Genomic DNA, 17,595 nt, shown 5'->3' on the forward strand with positions numbered 1-17,595 from the left:
CACTCTCTCTCACTACATCCTCCCTTGCCCTATGACCTCTTATAGGTCCCCAGCCGTTACCAACACCTCTTCCCTCCCAGACCAGATATCCCTCCTCCTAGTCACAGGCCTGGCACTAGGGACCTGCCACTCTTTGCCATAAACAGATAAAATGTACCGGGAACTTTCCCCCCACACACTCATCATTCTCTCACTTTATGTAACTTGACAAAACCTATGACCCTTCAGGCTTTTACGCCCTTAATGTACGAGTCATAAAGGCAAGTATGAACTTTTCATACTTCCCTGTTGGGCGCTGTAAACGCTTCTGCGCTTCACCTTGCACAGGATGTAAGGGGGTGCCCAATAAACTAGCCCCCTCGGGGGCAAATCTGAAATCAGTCTTGCTGCCAGAATCGGTTTAGTATATACAAGATAACGTAAAAAGGAATAAGGGAGAGGCATGATAAATGTGGAATAAGGGAGAAGCATGATAAACGTAGAATAAGGGAGAAGCATGATAAACGTAGGATAAGAGAGAGACATGATAAGTATGGGGTATAGAAAAGACTTTTAAGCAATTTCACCTGCAGGGTATTTTATTGACATTATAAATATATAAATGATAACAAAAGCAAGTGTTTGGATTCAGGAAACAAAAAAATTACAACAATTAGCAAATGCTTAATATTAGGACTTAATGATACGGAGATAGAGGAGGAGAAAGGCGAAAGGATAGGAGGAAAAGAAGAAGAGAGAAACCAGGCTAAATTCAAATTAATAAACTTGAGCAGCAAAAGAGAAAGACGAAATAACATTAATAAGAAGATATAATTTAGATAACGGATTCGTCAAACAGATCGACAAACACGCTGGTCTTGTTCTGAGGATTCATTGATGTGTTAAGAAACCTTATCTTAATTGTTTACCTGATTCTTGGATTCATATCTGGATTTATACAGTATTTGGTTACAATCTGGATTCACTTTGGACTCACTTATGGATTGATTGCACATGATAAAGCCTTTTGATATCGCCCAAAACCTTGAATTCATATTTACGATTGAGCGACTCAGGATTCATCAAAGCAAAAAATAAAAAATAAATAAAAAATAAAATATTTCAATGCATTAAACTAAAATCTTCGACAACGATGTAGACACAACGGCCAGACCCGCACGCTCTTGACCTTCTGTCTAATAAAACTACTAAATTATACCAGTGGAATTTCAATGACATTATTTTCGTTTAGTTGAACTATATTGATTTTTTTTTTATTCTCACAACAGTTTCAGATTATTTAAGGAGATAACACTTCTCGTCATTTTCTGTTCTAGATTATTAAAAACAGGTGATACTTTGTTACTTTAAGATATCAACTTTTTTTCTTTTTTTACGAAACGCATTATTGACTTTAAACGTTTTTTCTTGTAGTTCTGTTGAGGATTTGGGGGAAGAAATTTCTCATCTGGATACTTTTACAAGGGGTTAAGCATCTCATCATAAAGATAATGACTGATGAGACTTAGAAGCTTGCGGAACATTGAAAGTGCAACAAATTATCAAATGTTTGTGTTTCATGAAGACAGTCCTCCATTTCCGGTTTAGATTTGCAGAAGGATCTTACGCCATAGACAGTGGATTCGGAGGTACTGTATAAGTGCAGAGAACCACTGTTGCTCTGAGAATTGGTCGTGTGTGTGTGTTTGTGTGTGGTGAGGATGGTGTCCACCCCCCCCATCATCAACAGCTCGCGTCTATCCTGCTCGTTGTTGAAGGTCTGGTGTCATCGTTGCCTCCTTAATCTAGTATTTAACCCTTGTCGTCGTGGTAGTTGGGTCGTTGTCATCGTCTCCAGCATCTAACGTCTATCCTGATCATCTTGATAAGTAGGTCGCTGCCGCCTCAAGTGGTGATAGATGTCGTAAGGGGTGAAGGGCACAGGTCGGGGGATGACGAAAGGACACCGACACCTCCGACCTTGGAAGCGACACCCGACGCTGCTCTTGGTGTAACCACAGCACGAAGGAGCTACAAAAGAATGATATAAAGAATTAGAAAGATTATTTACAAGCACAAGTTTCTAATTATAAAGTACAGGTGCGGTAATATCAGTACTAGTATAGGTTTAAGTGTAAAAGTATAGATTCAGCAAAGTGATTCCCACGCGATGACATAATTACTGAGGTATTGGGGTTTATTTATCTATAAGCTGTGTCCCTAACAAAAACTATGCTAACATCACACCCCCAAGCTTCTCCAAAACATTCCTCAAGGTTTCTGATAACATTGTACATAAAACTTATTAAATGGGAGATAAATAAAAAAAAAAAAAGACCGCCACGCCCGAAAGGTGAGTCAGCTACGAGTGATGGAAACGATAGAAAAAATATTGGGTGTGGCTAGGCTTGAGGCGAGGTGCTGTGGTCGGTGTAGCAACAAGGAAGGTGCTCAGGAGTTGTGACTTTGCAGCATCAGAATCAGAGGGGGGCTGGTTCTGATTCACAAAGGGTCGTACAACGAATATACTGTACCATCTCTTGATTTTGATGATGTAAGAAAATGCCCACAACTAGTTAACTTAAGATGAAGTATAAAATTTTCATTATATTAATTTTACACTGAGACAACCTTAACTAGATGCATCCACTGAACACCACACAAAATTTAGGCAGAGAATCTTAGTTTTATTTCCCAATTGATGTTACGTAAATGTAGTTAGTGGAGGTAGTTGACCCTGTGTACGGGTTCCCATCTGAACTGAATAAAAATCATCCGTTAGAGTTTGTCAATAAAAATAAAAATAAATAAATAAATAAAATTGGCGTCTCCGTAGTGAAAGGGATAAGGTAGTGCCTCAGTGTAATGTTTTAGCCATATATGCGTTAACTTAGGTCAACCATTTAGGTACACTCTTACATCTTTACTTACGAGGAATATTCATCTTACGAACCTTAATGTGCTCTATACAGTTGACCAGTTTGTGTTTACTGGACACATTGATTTAATTAATTAATGTTTTGGGGGGTTTTTTCATCGCTCATCAGTTATTTGGTTAGCTCTTTCGTGTTAGGGTCTTGTTCTTACTGTGCCGTAGAGACTTGGCGCTTGCTCGATACTATTGTAACTATCCTTGAGTCAGTTCGTAATCAAGATAGGTAAGTGCATTTGTTAACATACGTTAGTAAAAAATTATTGTAGAGAAATGTGAAGCTCCGTATCAGCTACATCCGTTCTCACATCCTTCTGGGAAAATTTTAATCCAGGATTCATTGTAAAATCAGGATTCTTCTGATGCTTGAATCATCATTCCTTAATGCTGTGAACGCCAGCTAAATGCAAAGAGGATACAAATATTTATAAGATGTGTCAGTTCCTGCTGGTGTGTGACGTCACGCAGGAAAGCGGCATTAAATCCGCATTGTTTACATTAATAGTATCTGAATCGTGTCTAGATGCCTCTCAGTGTCAGATCTAAGAGGATAATTTGACGCGATTTACTTGTTTCTTCATAGTTTCTTGGTTATTATTGATAATTGTGAAGAAGCGGTAATGTTGGTGCTTTCCGACGAAACAACTGCACCTGTGTTTCTACGCTTCCCTAACGTTAATGTAAGCGAGCATGACATCTTCCCATGTAGTGTTTGTCTTGTGAAAGTCCATATGTTTACAGTTTGCGCGGATTAAATGCTAAAGAATTTCCGTACAAAAAACGGAAAAAAACAATATATAATATTTAACCAATCATACCTAAGTGATAACTGATAGCGCCTGACATTGTGACGCAGCTATTGTGGTCGCTACTGACGGCTGCTACACCAGTACAAGTCCTGTACACTGGTTCACTGTCGTCACTGTATTCGCACCGGTACACTCCCAGTATTGTGTTACAGATAATCTGTGTGTGTGTGTATGTTGGCAGTCTAGCTATGTCACCTCTGTCTGGCAGACTGGCTGTCTAATCGTCTAATGTATTTACAGTATGTCTGTCTAATGTATGTCTAATGTCTGTTTGTTTGCTATTAAACGGACTTCTCTCTCTCACTTCCCCCTTCTTACGCCATTAACCGGGCCTATCATCTCTCTCTCTCTCTCTCTCTCTCTCTCTCTCTCTCTCTCTATTTGTCATTAACCGAACTTATCGTTTCCAATAAGCAATTAACAACTGCTATAATAAACCACAATAGAAAAAAAAGGAATATTTCATTTTTTTAAGTCAATATTTAGCGATAATGTTAAGGACTTGTGGACACTGATCACAAGACCTTGGCCACTGAAGTAACTCGGTTACATAACAAAATCTCTGACCATCTCTCGTTTCTCCTCCCAGTCATACATATCCCTAGGTTAGGTTAGGTTAGGTTAGGAAAGCGTCGAGATGGTATTGATATTTGACCTTAACTAGATGCGTTTTCTTGTATATCCAGTTTCGGCGAGAAAAGAAAAATGTGCATGTGTGTGTGTGTGTGTGTGGCCCAGACCCTCAAACGGGTTACCGCCCTTTGCAAGACGCACACAGCCACTCCCAGGCGCCTAATCGACATTGAATATATTCTGAACTAACTTAATTCTCCAAGTTGCTCGACAGCCCAACACTTACTGGTTTTATGAACTGCTGCCGCTAATATCTTTTTGATTTGGGAGATGATTATTCTATTTTTTTCATTTTTATTCATTTACATGTTGATCTATTTCCATATATTCCAATACTTCAGCGTTTATCCTAGTCAAATTCAGGAGCTGTTTATATGTTACGTTGAGACGCCGATACATGTTCTCTCCTCTCCTAATTTTATTCTTTTATAGTGCAAAATCGATGAGGAAAACTGGAACTGTCTTTTAGTTGTCAATTTTCGTTGTTCGCAGCAGCAGAAAAGTGAATCAAATCAGAAAAATGTATTCGTCTTAGGCTGTTTATATATAAGGCGTAGAGGAGCTTGTGTTGTTGGCTGTGCTGTTGTTATGATGATTTTAAACAGTAAATAAAAAATACGAACTGGTGTATGACGTCTTGATACAATTTATTGCAAGGAAAGAAGGGGTGGGTGGGTGGGTGGTGTTTAGTTAGCTATATAATCAAAATAAAGTAAGAAAATGGTGATAATTGGATAGATTTACATTACAGGTAGAGGTAAAACAGTGTAGATAGAAGAATAACCCTTTATAAATAGCAATAACCGTGTAAAACAACACACAGTACCCACACTTTAGAGTCTACGGTCAAGTGTCTTGGGATACTGATTGGATAGAGAATCAACAGTGAGGTAGAACCAATAACAAGTAGAAAGGGATGAGACAAATATACGTACAGTTGCAGTCCAGGGATATTTGTCGTAGTCTCCCGTCTCCAACACCATCATCGCTACTCTCACTCGTGTTCGGTGGCGCCGCTATCACCCTGGTGCTGATGTCCGCCGTCATCGCCGCCGTCACCCATGCCACCACCACCAAGGTCCCCCACCACCGTCCACGACTCATCTGAAGAAGGGTGAAATATATACGTTGTTTAGGGCAGAGTATCAGTTACTTTTGGTGCTTGTTATACAGTCTATATATTTAAAGAGGAATTATCACGTTGTTTAAAGCAAATTTATATGTGTATTGGACCAAAAAATAAACAAATAAATAAATAAAATAAAATTAATGTTTTGACTTCCATTACAAGCTTGACAGGATGGGTAAGGCTGGGTCGTCACTCTACCATGATAGGACTAACAGTATATACCTGCTGCACCACCCCCCCCCTACCGACATTGTTAATCGCATAACCTCCCCCTCCCCCCATACACACACACACACACACACACACAAACTCGTGTGGAAGGAATTCAAATGAGGATATATCCACACATCCTTGGTAGAAGACAAAGATGGCAGGTTTCCTTAGGCCACAGCTGCCACCTTCAACTCTACACAACGTTTCCTAATCCAAACATCTCACAAAAAAGATCTGATGTAATCCAACTGGTGGGCTAATCTGAATTCATGGTCAGGTGTCCTTGAGCGGTCGAAGATGGGAGGGAGGTGTCTGGTCCAGCCCTCCTCCTCCTCCTCCTCCTCCTTCCCCTTCTCTTCCTCCTCCCCAGGTTTTGGGTGAGTCATGAACGACTCAAACCCTGTATTGCGCCAACCTTCGATGGTTCATCAGCGGAATAGAAATTTTACTGATTATCTTATTGTTTAGCCTCTTCGCCATTTGTCAGTTCACAACCCGTTTTTTATCTGTAGTTTTAGTGTTAATATTCCGAGTGTAATCTCTTGTATGCATTGACTTAACTTGGAATCCACTGACTTAACTTGGAATCCACTGACTTAACTTGGAATCCACTGACTTAACTTGGAATCCACTGACTTAACTTGGAATCCACTGACTTAACTTGGAATTCACTGACTTAACTTGGAATCCACTGACTTAACTTGGAATCCACTAACCTAATTTGGAATCCACTGACCTAACTTGGAATTCATTGACCTAACTTAAGAAATACTGAAATAATTTAATTACTATTGACCTAACTTAAGACCTCATGATCTGGCAAACTTCAATACCCCTGACCAACCTTCAAGACCCCTGACCTAGCTTCAGAACTCCTGACCTAGCTTGAACACCACTGACCTAGCTTAAACACTCCTGACCTAGCTTGAACACTTCCCACCAAGCTTGAGAATTCCTGACCAAGCTTGAACACCACTGACCTATCTTGAACATTCCTGATCTAGCTTGATAGCTCCTGACCTACCTTGAACACTCCTAACCTAGCTTGAACACCCCTGACCTAGCTTGAACACTCCTGACCTAACTTGAGAACTCCTGGCATAGCTTGAACACTCTTGACCTAGCTTGAACATCACTGACCTATCTTAAACACTCCTGACCTAGCTTGAACACCACTGACCTAGTCCACGACGCGGTAGAACACAAGGTGGCTGAAGATGAGGTCACAACACCAGCAAGGCTCCGTCGTAGGGTTGAGCACTTTATACTGTGTAGTCCACAAGAGGAGGAGGGCGCCTCACTTAACCTAAAGGAGCACCCGCTGACTTGTACACTGGACAAGCTCACGTGGTCAGCGGACAAGGAAACCTTTAGTGATGTCTACGTCACTGGGAACACGTATGCCACCCCCAACAAAAACTGGACACGCTACCCGCTGCATTCCAAAGTCATTATTCCGGTTTTCAAGAGTTTAGCCCCCTTGAGTACACCTGAACATCTCCCCCATCCGAGTACGATGAATTAAACTCATTAGAGTAAGACATCTTAATCCATTGAGTCCAATATGTTAACTTTTCTACATGCAATGAGTTAATCCTTTGAGTACATTGTCTTATTTTTTTTTAATGCGATGACTCGTTCACAAAAAGGAAAAAAAAAAACAAGATATGACTTTGTACTCTAAGGGCAAAGTCATCATCTTAAGCAGGTACTTAACCTTAAAGAAACTATGATATATGATTCAACAGTTACCAAAGAAGACCCTGTAAGACTTATTTAGCTGCAGTGTTTATAAGACGAGGTTGGGCATGGCAGAGTACACTTGTCGGGTCAATAAACCAACGTCCACAAATAAACTTAATATAACGGTTAGATTTTTTCCCTTAGCTGTATAGAGTGACTTAACAGCTATTGAGTGAAGGAGGGAGAGAAGGCAAGAGGAGGTGGAGTAGGGAAGGGAGAAAAGAAAGAAAGATTTGGAAGGCTGTGTGAGGTGGGAGGGAGGGAGGCTGTGAGAGGGGGAAAGGAACGGAGGAAGAGATTATTTTAAGGCGTAAATAATCTCTTCCAGGACAAGAGCAGCGCACTTATTACATATTGGAGATAACGCCAGATGATTTATGCAACTGAGAGAAACTTCTGCTCTACAGTGGATTAACAATACACTGAAACGAAACCCAAACTGATTCTTTATTTGGTTGTGTTGATGGAAGATGAAACTCAACGAATGAGTTCAGGTTTTGTGTTTCCCGAGGTTAAAATTTGCTGAGATTAGATTAGGTCAGGTAAGGTTAGTTTAGTTTAGGTTAGGTTAAGTAAAATTAGGGTAATGTTAAATAGATTAGGTTAGGAGGGGTACAATCTGGAAAGTCGTCTTGAGGTTAGGTTAAGTTAGGTCAAGTTAGGTCAGGTTAGTTTAGGTTAGGTTGGTGTAGACTGTGCTAGAAAATATTAAATCAAATTGAATTAAATTGGGTTAAGTTTGGTAAAATTAGGGGAATGTCAAACTAGTCTAGGCCAGGAAATAACCAATCTGGAATGACGTCTTTGAGGCCAAAATGCGTGGTTAGATGTAACTCGTGTACAGTATATTGGTACCTCCTCAGCACAGGTCGGTCACTGGGAACCACAGAGTCGGGGATTTACTTAGTTAGTAACGCACACTCCAATTTTCCCTTTAGGTGAAAAAAGAAAAAGAAAAACACATCACATGTGGCTTCAGGCATGTGATGCAATGTGTGTGTGTGTGTGTGGCAATACTGACACGTGGTATACGACGTAGAAGCTCCATCCTTCCCTTGTAGATAAACTTTAAAATTTGGGTTAATAAAACATAGAGAGTCTGAAGATAACGTTGCAAGTTCAGAACCTCGTTGATTCACTGCGTATGGAGGAAGGTTAACATTATGATATCAAAACATAATATATTTGGGGAATACCCTACCTAGACTAATGAAATTTCACCCGTGGAGTCATGACACAAGTCTCTGTTTACATACGTGAGTGACGCAACTACAAAAAAAAAAATTTCCCTCCCTGCAGCTGAAAGATGGTTCGTCAAGGAATAGAAGCCTTCCATGCACCTGTCTATCCATGAACAAGTTATATTGACATTTTTTTATCAGAACGGCCAGTAAACTGGAAAGGGGTAAGATGGTAAATTAAAAATGTTTATTAAAATTAATCATTAAAGTTATCCTTCTCAAATAATATCGTTTTCTGTAGATGTAATTCAAGTATTTTTTCAAGGGCAAACTAAAGTGGATTAACGACTGCGTTCGTAAATAGAAATTGGTTAAAGTATTTTGTTTTCGTTATCTTGAAGCAAAGTTTGATGGGTGTAGTTTTTGGTTCGTTCATGAGACAAAAAGAGTGATCGATTGATTGAGTGAGGAGTGATCAAGTGAGAGAGTAAGCGTGAGTGTTCAAATGAGTAAGAGTTAAAGTCAGAGTGATAGAGAGAGTGAGAGAGAAACAGTGAGAGTGATCAAATGAGTGAGAGATCGGGTAACAAAAAGAAAACGAGTGAGTGTGAGGGTGAAAATAGGGAGAGAGAGTGAAAAGAATGAGAAAGATGGAGTGAAGAGAGAGAGAGAGAGAGAGAGAGAGAGAAAGTTAGTATAGAGAAAAAGAGTAAGAGAGTGTGACATACCTTACCACCCACTCAGTTATTGGCCACAGCACGTGTTAAGTAAACAAGTGAATCACGTGTTTTATTCGAATTATCACAAACACCACCAATAAGACAGTTACCAAAATGATAGAAACTGGAGGTAGAAAATGCCACTAAGTAATTCATTCGTAAATGTTAAGTTTCCCTTACAATGAAATGCAACTATTTTTTTTTGTCCGCCCCTTACTCTTTTATTGAACGACGGAGACGGAATGAAATAGGAAGCTCGTCAAAAGTTACTTTGCCTCTTACGAACAAATCTATAAAATAATGCTAAATGCAATATTTTGTAGTGTACCTTTTAAGAAGTCGCCAAATATTCCATCAATCCCCAATTTTCCCATTAAATAAAAAAAATGCCAGAGTATTCATAATGTTATATTTATCGTAACTCAAAAAATGGCTACATATTCCTCCAAACTTTGTATATTTCCACTTGCTTTTCAAGTATCGCAAAAGAAATCGTCAAATATGATAATTTTTTCGTCACTTTTAACAAGAATCCCCCCTTCAAAAAAAAAATAATCCCAGACGGTGCCGCATACTCGCTAAATTCTTGTAATTTTAGCTGAACATAGTAAGTCCAGTTAAGTTTGGTTAATCTGAAATAGATTAGATTAACCTAGACGTCGTTCTTTGAAAATATTTATAAGCATTACATAGCTTTCTAAAGTATTCGCGTGTGGTGTAAAGACGCGGTATACCTGGAAGAAATATTCCAGGAAGGCAAAGACGCTAACTTCAGTTTATCGATACGAGGAAATCAGAGGAAAAAATTATTGAATTCATTCCCTTTTTGTCTGTGTTCGTCAGCTACAGGCTTATTGTTTTTGTTTTTTTCGCGGAATCAGTTCGAGTATTTACGGTATTTATTGTCTGATTGGCAGATTTCGGTTATATTTATTAGTTAATCTCCAAATGTGTCCTTTCACTTTTTGTGGTTAATTTCTTTCGTCTCGTTTTGATTCTGTGAAGATTATATCATTGAAAGGAATTTTTCTTTTGCCTTGTAAGAACTCACTAGGCGTGGCTTAACCACTTCTACGTATTAGAGAAAGAGGGGGGGGGGAAGGTGAGGTGGAGGGAATGTAACAGGAGGGAGAAGAAGGAGCTGGAGGGAATAGGGAGGGTAGCATAGGAGGGAAGGTAACGCCGCTTCCTGAATGAGAAATCTAGTAGCCCTGCTGACCACACCTGGTAAATATCAGTGTAACGCCTTAACTCCACCTGGGAACTTCGCCCAGGAATATCAACAGTGATATAGGTGAGGTGGTCGTTTTTATCAGATTGTATGAGGTTAGATATCGAACTGATAACCACCTGGAGGATAACTAACCTTGTGAACCTAACCAAAGCTAAGATACCCTACAGCCTAACCTCCACCTAACCCAAAAATATCGTAAGCTTAACCCAAACCTTACCTAAAACTAACCCAACCCTGAACCTAATTAAACTTATCATAACTTATACCCAAGACTTAACCTAACCTAAAGTATCCTAATTAACCTAACTTTAACCACCAGCACGATAACATTCTGCCATCTTAACGTCAACCACTTGTTTCATTTCCTTCCAATATATCAATTCAAAACCTTTACATTTTATTAACGTTCATTTAAGATACATACATAACTGTTTTATATAATTATTGACCTCTGCTTTAAATTTCATACATTACATAGTTTTAGCGCTCTATTTTGTTCTGTTGTTTTCTGCGGGTGGTTCGTAGCTTGTGTTCAGCAAGATGTACTGTATTTGTAATGATAGTGTTCTGTACTGCAGTGATCAGTGTACTATCGTGAAATGATAATGCCTTATAATGATGATAGTGTATTGTAATGTTATTATAGCGGTATGTTATGATTGTATATTCATAATACTAATATAATATTGGACAGTAATGTAAGGATGGTGTACACATTAATGTATTTTTTTATAATCCCCTTTACAAACAGGGTTAAGGTCACACCATTAACATTTATTTATGATTAAGTAAAATAAGCCTTCACTTCTACTTAAAACACCATTATTTACATGCTCATATAATTAGGTTAAATAATTATGCATATATTCTAGTCATATGTAAGTTAAGGCATACTGTAAGGGCATAGACTCTTGTTTATATCTAATCTGTTGATATTTCTGTGTATCGTAGCCACCTTACTAGGACGCAGGGAGACGTGAAGGTCACAGGATAGCATTACGTTTCAACAACTAAGATTCTTTTACCGCGAAATCCAATTCGTTATACTTGGCAACCAACACACACACAGAGAGAGAGAGAGAGAGAGAGAGAGAGAGAGAGAGAGAGAGAGAGTGCGTGCGTGTGTGTGTGTGTGTGTGTGTTTGAGATAACATCGATACGCACTCGGGAACAAACTACGTCGCTGTTTAACCTGCGGGGAATCAGTTTTTTGCGTGGGTAGACCACCTTTACGCAGCTGTCAGTGTAGCCAGCTGAAACACCAGACCCACGACTTAAAACACAGTTTATTCATTGAACACATCATCTTTACTAAGAACAAATATACACTCCACCATCAGGGCTTAGGTGCTCAGTGTTTCCCTGGGCGTTTCATAAATGTATTTCATAATTCTGGAGATGTATTCCTGAGACATACATAAGGATAAATGACTCTGCAAGTGTGTGTGTGTGTGTGTGTGTGTGTGTGTGTGTGTGTGTGTGTGTTTACTGCTCGGCATACTGATTGTGAGAGACGAAGGTGACTGACATTTCATAAGAATTTACTGGCAGGTGGAGGTATGCAGTGCGTCCTCTTTCCTCCTGTCGCCCTTCTCTTCCACTTCACCCCCTCCTCCTCCTCCTCCTCCTCCTTGTTGTTGTTGTTGTTCCTCCTCGTCATCTTATTATTCCTATTTCTTCTTTATTTCCACCGGGTTTTTTTTTGGGGGGCTCGTCCTTCAATTTCTCCTCTTTTTATTTTTTATGATTCTTCTTATTCTTGTTCATTTTTCTTATTCTTCTTCCTTCTTATTATTATCAGTATTCCTCTTTCCTCCTCATCTTCTTTCTTCGTCTTCTCATTTTCCTTCTCCATCACTTTCTTCTCCTTCCCCCACTTCTTTTCTTCACCATCTTGGCTCCTTTCTTCTCCATTTATACCCAATGCTTCTTCTTCCTTCTCGTCTTCGTCTCCGGCGCACAACCTCCCCAAATTATAGACCCCTGTATACTTTTACCTCCACCCTCACAAACGAGTCTTTAGCCAGAGTGCACGTGTTCGTAGGCAAGCTCTCAGAACCAACTAGATGTTCATGTTCATACACAGAACACCAGTCACCGAGTACAAGTCTACCTGAACACCAATTTTATTAGAACTCTTAGTCTGTAAGTACACCAGTCTGTTAGAGAACCTGTCTGTTATACCAGTCTGTTGGAGCCTCAGTTTGTATTAACACCAGTCTGTCAACTCACCAGTCTGTCGGGACAAGATACCCGAATTCGAGAGTCACCAGAGAAGATGGTGTCTTTTTTTCCCCTGTTGGTAGAGTGAAGGTTGGTGGTTGGAAAAGAGAAATTGTCATCATTGGAGTAAGAAAATTAAACCCTTGTGCACGGGATAACATCTGTGCTGAATAAAATCATCTGGCGTTAACGAAACAAAATACTAAAAGAGGCGTCAACGTAATGAAGGGATTAACGAGGTAGAGAAGGGGGTGGTAGTTAGCTGTAGTTACCTGTGTGACAACTTAGTGATGGTTGGGTCATTCACACTCACTGAACCTAGTTAGTCCGGTATCCAAGGCATATGTAAAGCTCCTGAAGGGGAATGAGTAAAGGTAAAAAGTATAGTCAGGAATAAAGAACGAGAAGCATGGATTACTAGGCGGCATTATAATTGTCTCTGACACAAAGAACACAGGACCATATCTGACTGACAGCAACTGACAGAATTAAATGCAGAGTCTCACTGTGTCTCTTAGATAGTATTTTGAAGAAAGTTTTATGACGTACTTATAAACAATGACACTGAGGCTGTGCATAGGCGGACTTAGCGACCTCGCCAAGTACTGTCGGGTGATATTTACGTCGCTGCGTTCGACTATCTATTATTATTATTATTATGTTCATTATTATTAATATTATTATTATTATTTCTAAGAATTGCCTTATAACTGAAAATAATCATCCCTCAGATCGCGATTAATCTTGAACGTTCCTGAGTGACGCAAACTATTGCACATCACAGTTACAAAAGACAAAAATATTTTGTGTTAGAATGGTCACAAGTCCCGGTAAGAAACACAGGTGGTTCATGTGGACCTTGGTATACGTGTGAACTTGAGCGCCACCTACCAGTCGACCTCAGCTCTCACCACCATCACCGGGTCTTGGGTCATTCACCTGATCTCCCAGCTTCGTCTTACTTCACCCCACCCCACCCCACCACTGCTCCTCCCCCACCCCACCACTGCTCCTCCCCTCCCATACCCCGTCCCGCCCTGCTTACTCAGTCCACTCCCATTCTCTCATTCGCCGCCCCTCCCAATCATTCCACCCTCCTACACCCGCCCCTCCCAAACACTCCACTATCCTACCCCGCCCCTCCCAAACACTCCACTATCCTACGAACATAAGAACGTAAGAATGGAGGAAACTGTAGCGGGTCTATTGGTCCCTCCCAACCACTCCACTTCCATTCAACGCCCTTTGCCACGTCACCCCACCCCGTCCCTCCCACTCCCAACCCCGCAGCCTCCTCCCACCTACAGGTCTTCTCCAGCTTAGGTCGAGGGCCTTGAATGACCTTTTGAGAGTTTTCAGGGACATTGAAGTCGTCTAACTTTAAGTCAAGGGTTCTTAACTGACATCGGGGTCTCTTAACTGATGCCGGGGCTCTTAACTGACGTCGGGATCTATTAACTAACGTCGGGGGACTCTTAACTGATGTCAAGGGCTCTTTACTGACGTCAGGGCTCTTAATTGACGTCGGGGGCTCTTTACTAATGCCAGGGATCTTGAGCTAAATAAGGGTTCTTACTTAAGGTCAGGATCCTTCACTGAAGTCGGGTCCCTTAACTAATTTCGGAGTCCTATTCTGGTGATGGGAAATGACGTCAGGATCTTTTAACTGATATTGGAAGTCCATAACCTAACCTATGTTATACCTTAACCAAACCCGAGATTTTCATATGAAATGCAAAGCCCAATTTCTGATGTCATAAAACATTAACCAAGCAATTTGTTTTCTACTTTATTTTTTTTTTAATGTTGATGGTCGAGGAGGAGTATACTTCATAAGTGAGTCTTCCTGACGAGTGACTTAGGATAGGTTTGGCTTTGTAACACAGTCGATAAGAAAGACAAAGATACGTGATCTGATTGTGTAATAAGAGGTATGGTGACTGTCCAACACGTAATGAGGTGTATGTTGTGTATAGGTGGAAAGATGCGAGATGTTAGGGAGTCCCCACTGACATAAGAGAGGGGTGAAGTAGGGTAATGATGTTGAAGTTCGACGAAAAGGAACGCAAACGGAGTAAGGATGATGCCATGATGATGATTTAGGTAAAATCAACAGAGGATTAAAATGATTTGTCAACACTTACATTTGGTTTAACTTGATGCTGTTTTGGGGGTTTAGTGGCACTGGTTTGATGGTACTCTGGTACTGTTGGCAATGGTTTAAGGATCTTCTGGTACAAGTGGCATTAATGGCACTCTTTTCAAGGTCTATATTTGCTGTTGGCGTTGCTCTCAAGATCTCCTGTTGGTAGTGGTACTGTTTCGGGGTCTGCTATTACTAGGGTACTGTTTTGGGGGGACGTGCCTCAGCTGACAGTGTTATCAGGGACTATTACCACTCGTGACTACTATTTTCAGATATTACTTACCACTAGTTACACTGTTTTTAGGTATTGTAGGAAAAACCCGTTTCTCTCAACACCGGCAGGGAGTGGGGCAGGGAGTGGGGTCTTTAGTGTGGTGGTGACACTTGGGTTGCCAGTCGGTGACGGGCGATGTGATGTGCTTGCCCACGGAGGTTGGTGGGCCACTGACTGCACTTGATCGAAACCTTGTTGAGAGTGACCCGGGCCAAGATGTAACCCGTTTAGGAGGTCTCAGTCTCTTCCCTCCCTCCACAATTGCCTTTTTTTGTCTTAGTTTTCTTTTTTTTTTTACTCCATCCACATCTTTCTTTTCCTCCTCCCCCCTCTCTTTTAACTCACCCCTATCTGCTCTCTATTTACTTTTTAAACTTCCTCTTTCCTTCTATCCTGTCCCTTTCACTTATTGCCTCACCCCGTTTTTTTCTTTTTAAGTATTTGTAATTTGTGGATCAAGGTGGAGAAAGACTCGATTTTGTGTGTGTGTGACAGGACCCAATATCCCTCATGCGGGTAACTAATGCTAATAACATTAAACAGTCCTTCTGCGGCTAGAATAGTAAATTGGTTGAAGTTATGATACACGAATAGGAAAATTATTGTCCTGTTGGCTAAAGTCATCTTCGGTTACGTTAGGTTTGGAGATTTGTTTAGCTTCGCTTACGTTAGGTTATGTTATGTTAACCTTAGCTTAAGTTAGTAATTTTAGCTAAATTAAGTTACGTTGGTTAGATCAGGTTATGTTAGTTAGGTTTTCAGGCAGATTGATGGGATTGATATTCAAATAGACTGGTATTCGGGTAGACTGGTGTTCAGGCAGACTGGGTGTTCAGGCAGACTAGTGTTCAGGCAGACTGGTGTTCAGAATCACAAGAGAATAAAACTCGGGAGTCAACATTCCAGTTGGCAGATACTCATACCCTCGCACACACGCCCGCCGCCCCCCACCCCCCCTCCCGTACACACGCTCCCCTGCATACACGCCCCTTCGCACACGGCCCCTGTACACACGCCCCCCCCCTTGCACATCCCCCCTGCACACACGCTCCCACACACGCTCCTCTGTACACGCCCCTGCAGACACGCTCCCCACACACACGCTCCTCTGTACACGCCCCTGCAGACCCCCAGCACACACCTCCTCTGTACTCCCTCCACACACTCCCCCTCCTTGCCCCCCCCTTGCACACACCCCCCTGCACACACGCTCCTCTGTACACACGCCCCCCGCACACGCTCCTCACACGCTCCTCCACGCCTCACACACACACCCCCTCCTGCACACACCCCCTCCTGCACACACGCCCACCCTCTGCTGCACGCCCCCCCCTCCTGCACACACGCCCCCTCCTGCACACACGCCACCCTCCTGCACACGCCCCTCCTGCACGCCCCCCTCCTGCACACGCCGCACCACGCCCCCTCCTGCACACACCCACCCTCCTGCACACACGCCCCCTCCTGCACACGCCCACCCTCCTGCACACGCCCACCCTCCTGCACACACGCCCACCTCCTGCACACACGCCCACCCTCCTGCACACACGCTCCTTGAAATACACCCCCAACACCTGACATGCTTCCTCCCGGCTGTCTATCGTACAGTGTGGAGAAATTATCCTTTACTTAACTATTACCTACATCCTATCTAACTAGTCTCGTCCCGGTGTAGTTACCACGCAGTTTTTCTCCCTCTCCCTTCTCAAGGGTTCCCCAACTCAGTCACTTGTCATTTCCTCTCTAAAGAAGATCATTACTAAAATGCAAACCAATATATGGATGCCAGCCAATTACTGACTCCATACTCAGAATTTACTCTCTCATCTCTTATGTTCTTCGGTTCAGTTTTTTTTTTTCGGGGGGAGGGAGCTTCCAGTAATCCTCACACTCCCATTGAATTGTTCTTCCATGATTCCATTCTATTTTTATGTCACATTTCCCCATTTTTTCATTATTTTGTTTAACGTTAATATTACAGACAATATTGAGTACCTTTTCACATCACTATCACCGACAGCTGTCTACATGGACGTGAAACTGTCAAGAAACTGTATAGTAAATAAATATGTTAAAGCCACACGAGAAGTAAGAGTAATCATTTAGCTGTTCTTAGCTCTCTAGGTTTGAATCGATGTCCATGAATAAACTGAAACACTTTGAACGTCAACGAGAAAAAAAAAGAAAACTGGCAAAGGAGGTGGGGAAACTCATGTAAAAGTTGAACAGATTAGACACAGTGTAGTGGATTTCTCCCCTACAAACGCTGTTTGTCGCTGAGTAGCTGACCCCGCGAATTCCCCAGTGTATGCCTCGTGGTCTAGGTCAACCAGCGCCGCCCACGGAGTGGGGGTCAACTATCTACCCACGCCTACCTCCG

At 41.5% G+C, this 17,595-nt stretch overlaps 1 long non-coding RNA gene across 1 annotated transcript; it reads right to left on the reverse strand.

Annotated features, from left to right (window-relative positions):
• Window positions 1-550: 550 nt before the first annotated feature.
• LOC121879002 lies at window positions 551-7,211 on the reverse strand. The gene is made up of 3 exons (XR_006091266.1): window positions 6,876-7,211; window positions 5,289-5,457; window positions 551-2,010 (listed from the first exon to the last, which is right to left on the reverse strand). It is a non-coding gene; the product is annotated as an uncharacterized LOC121879002 (long non-coding RNA).
• Between the last annotated feature and the right edge of the window lie 10,384 nt (window positions 7,212-17,595).

The sequence above is a fragment of the Homarus americanus genome, unplaced genomic scaffold (assembly GCF_018991925.1).
Source record: "Homarus americanus isolate GMGI-L3 unplaced genomic scaffold, GMGI_Hamer_2.0 scaffold4060, whole genome shotgun sequence".
Lineage (NCBI taxonomy): Eukaryota > Metazoa > Arthropoda > Malacostraca > Decapoda > Nephropidae > Homarus > Homarus americanus.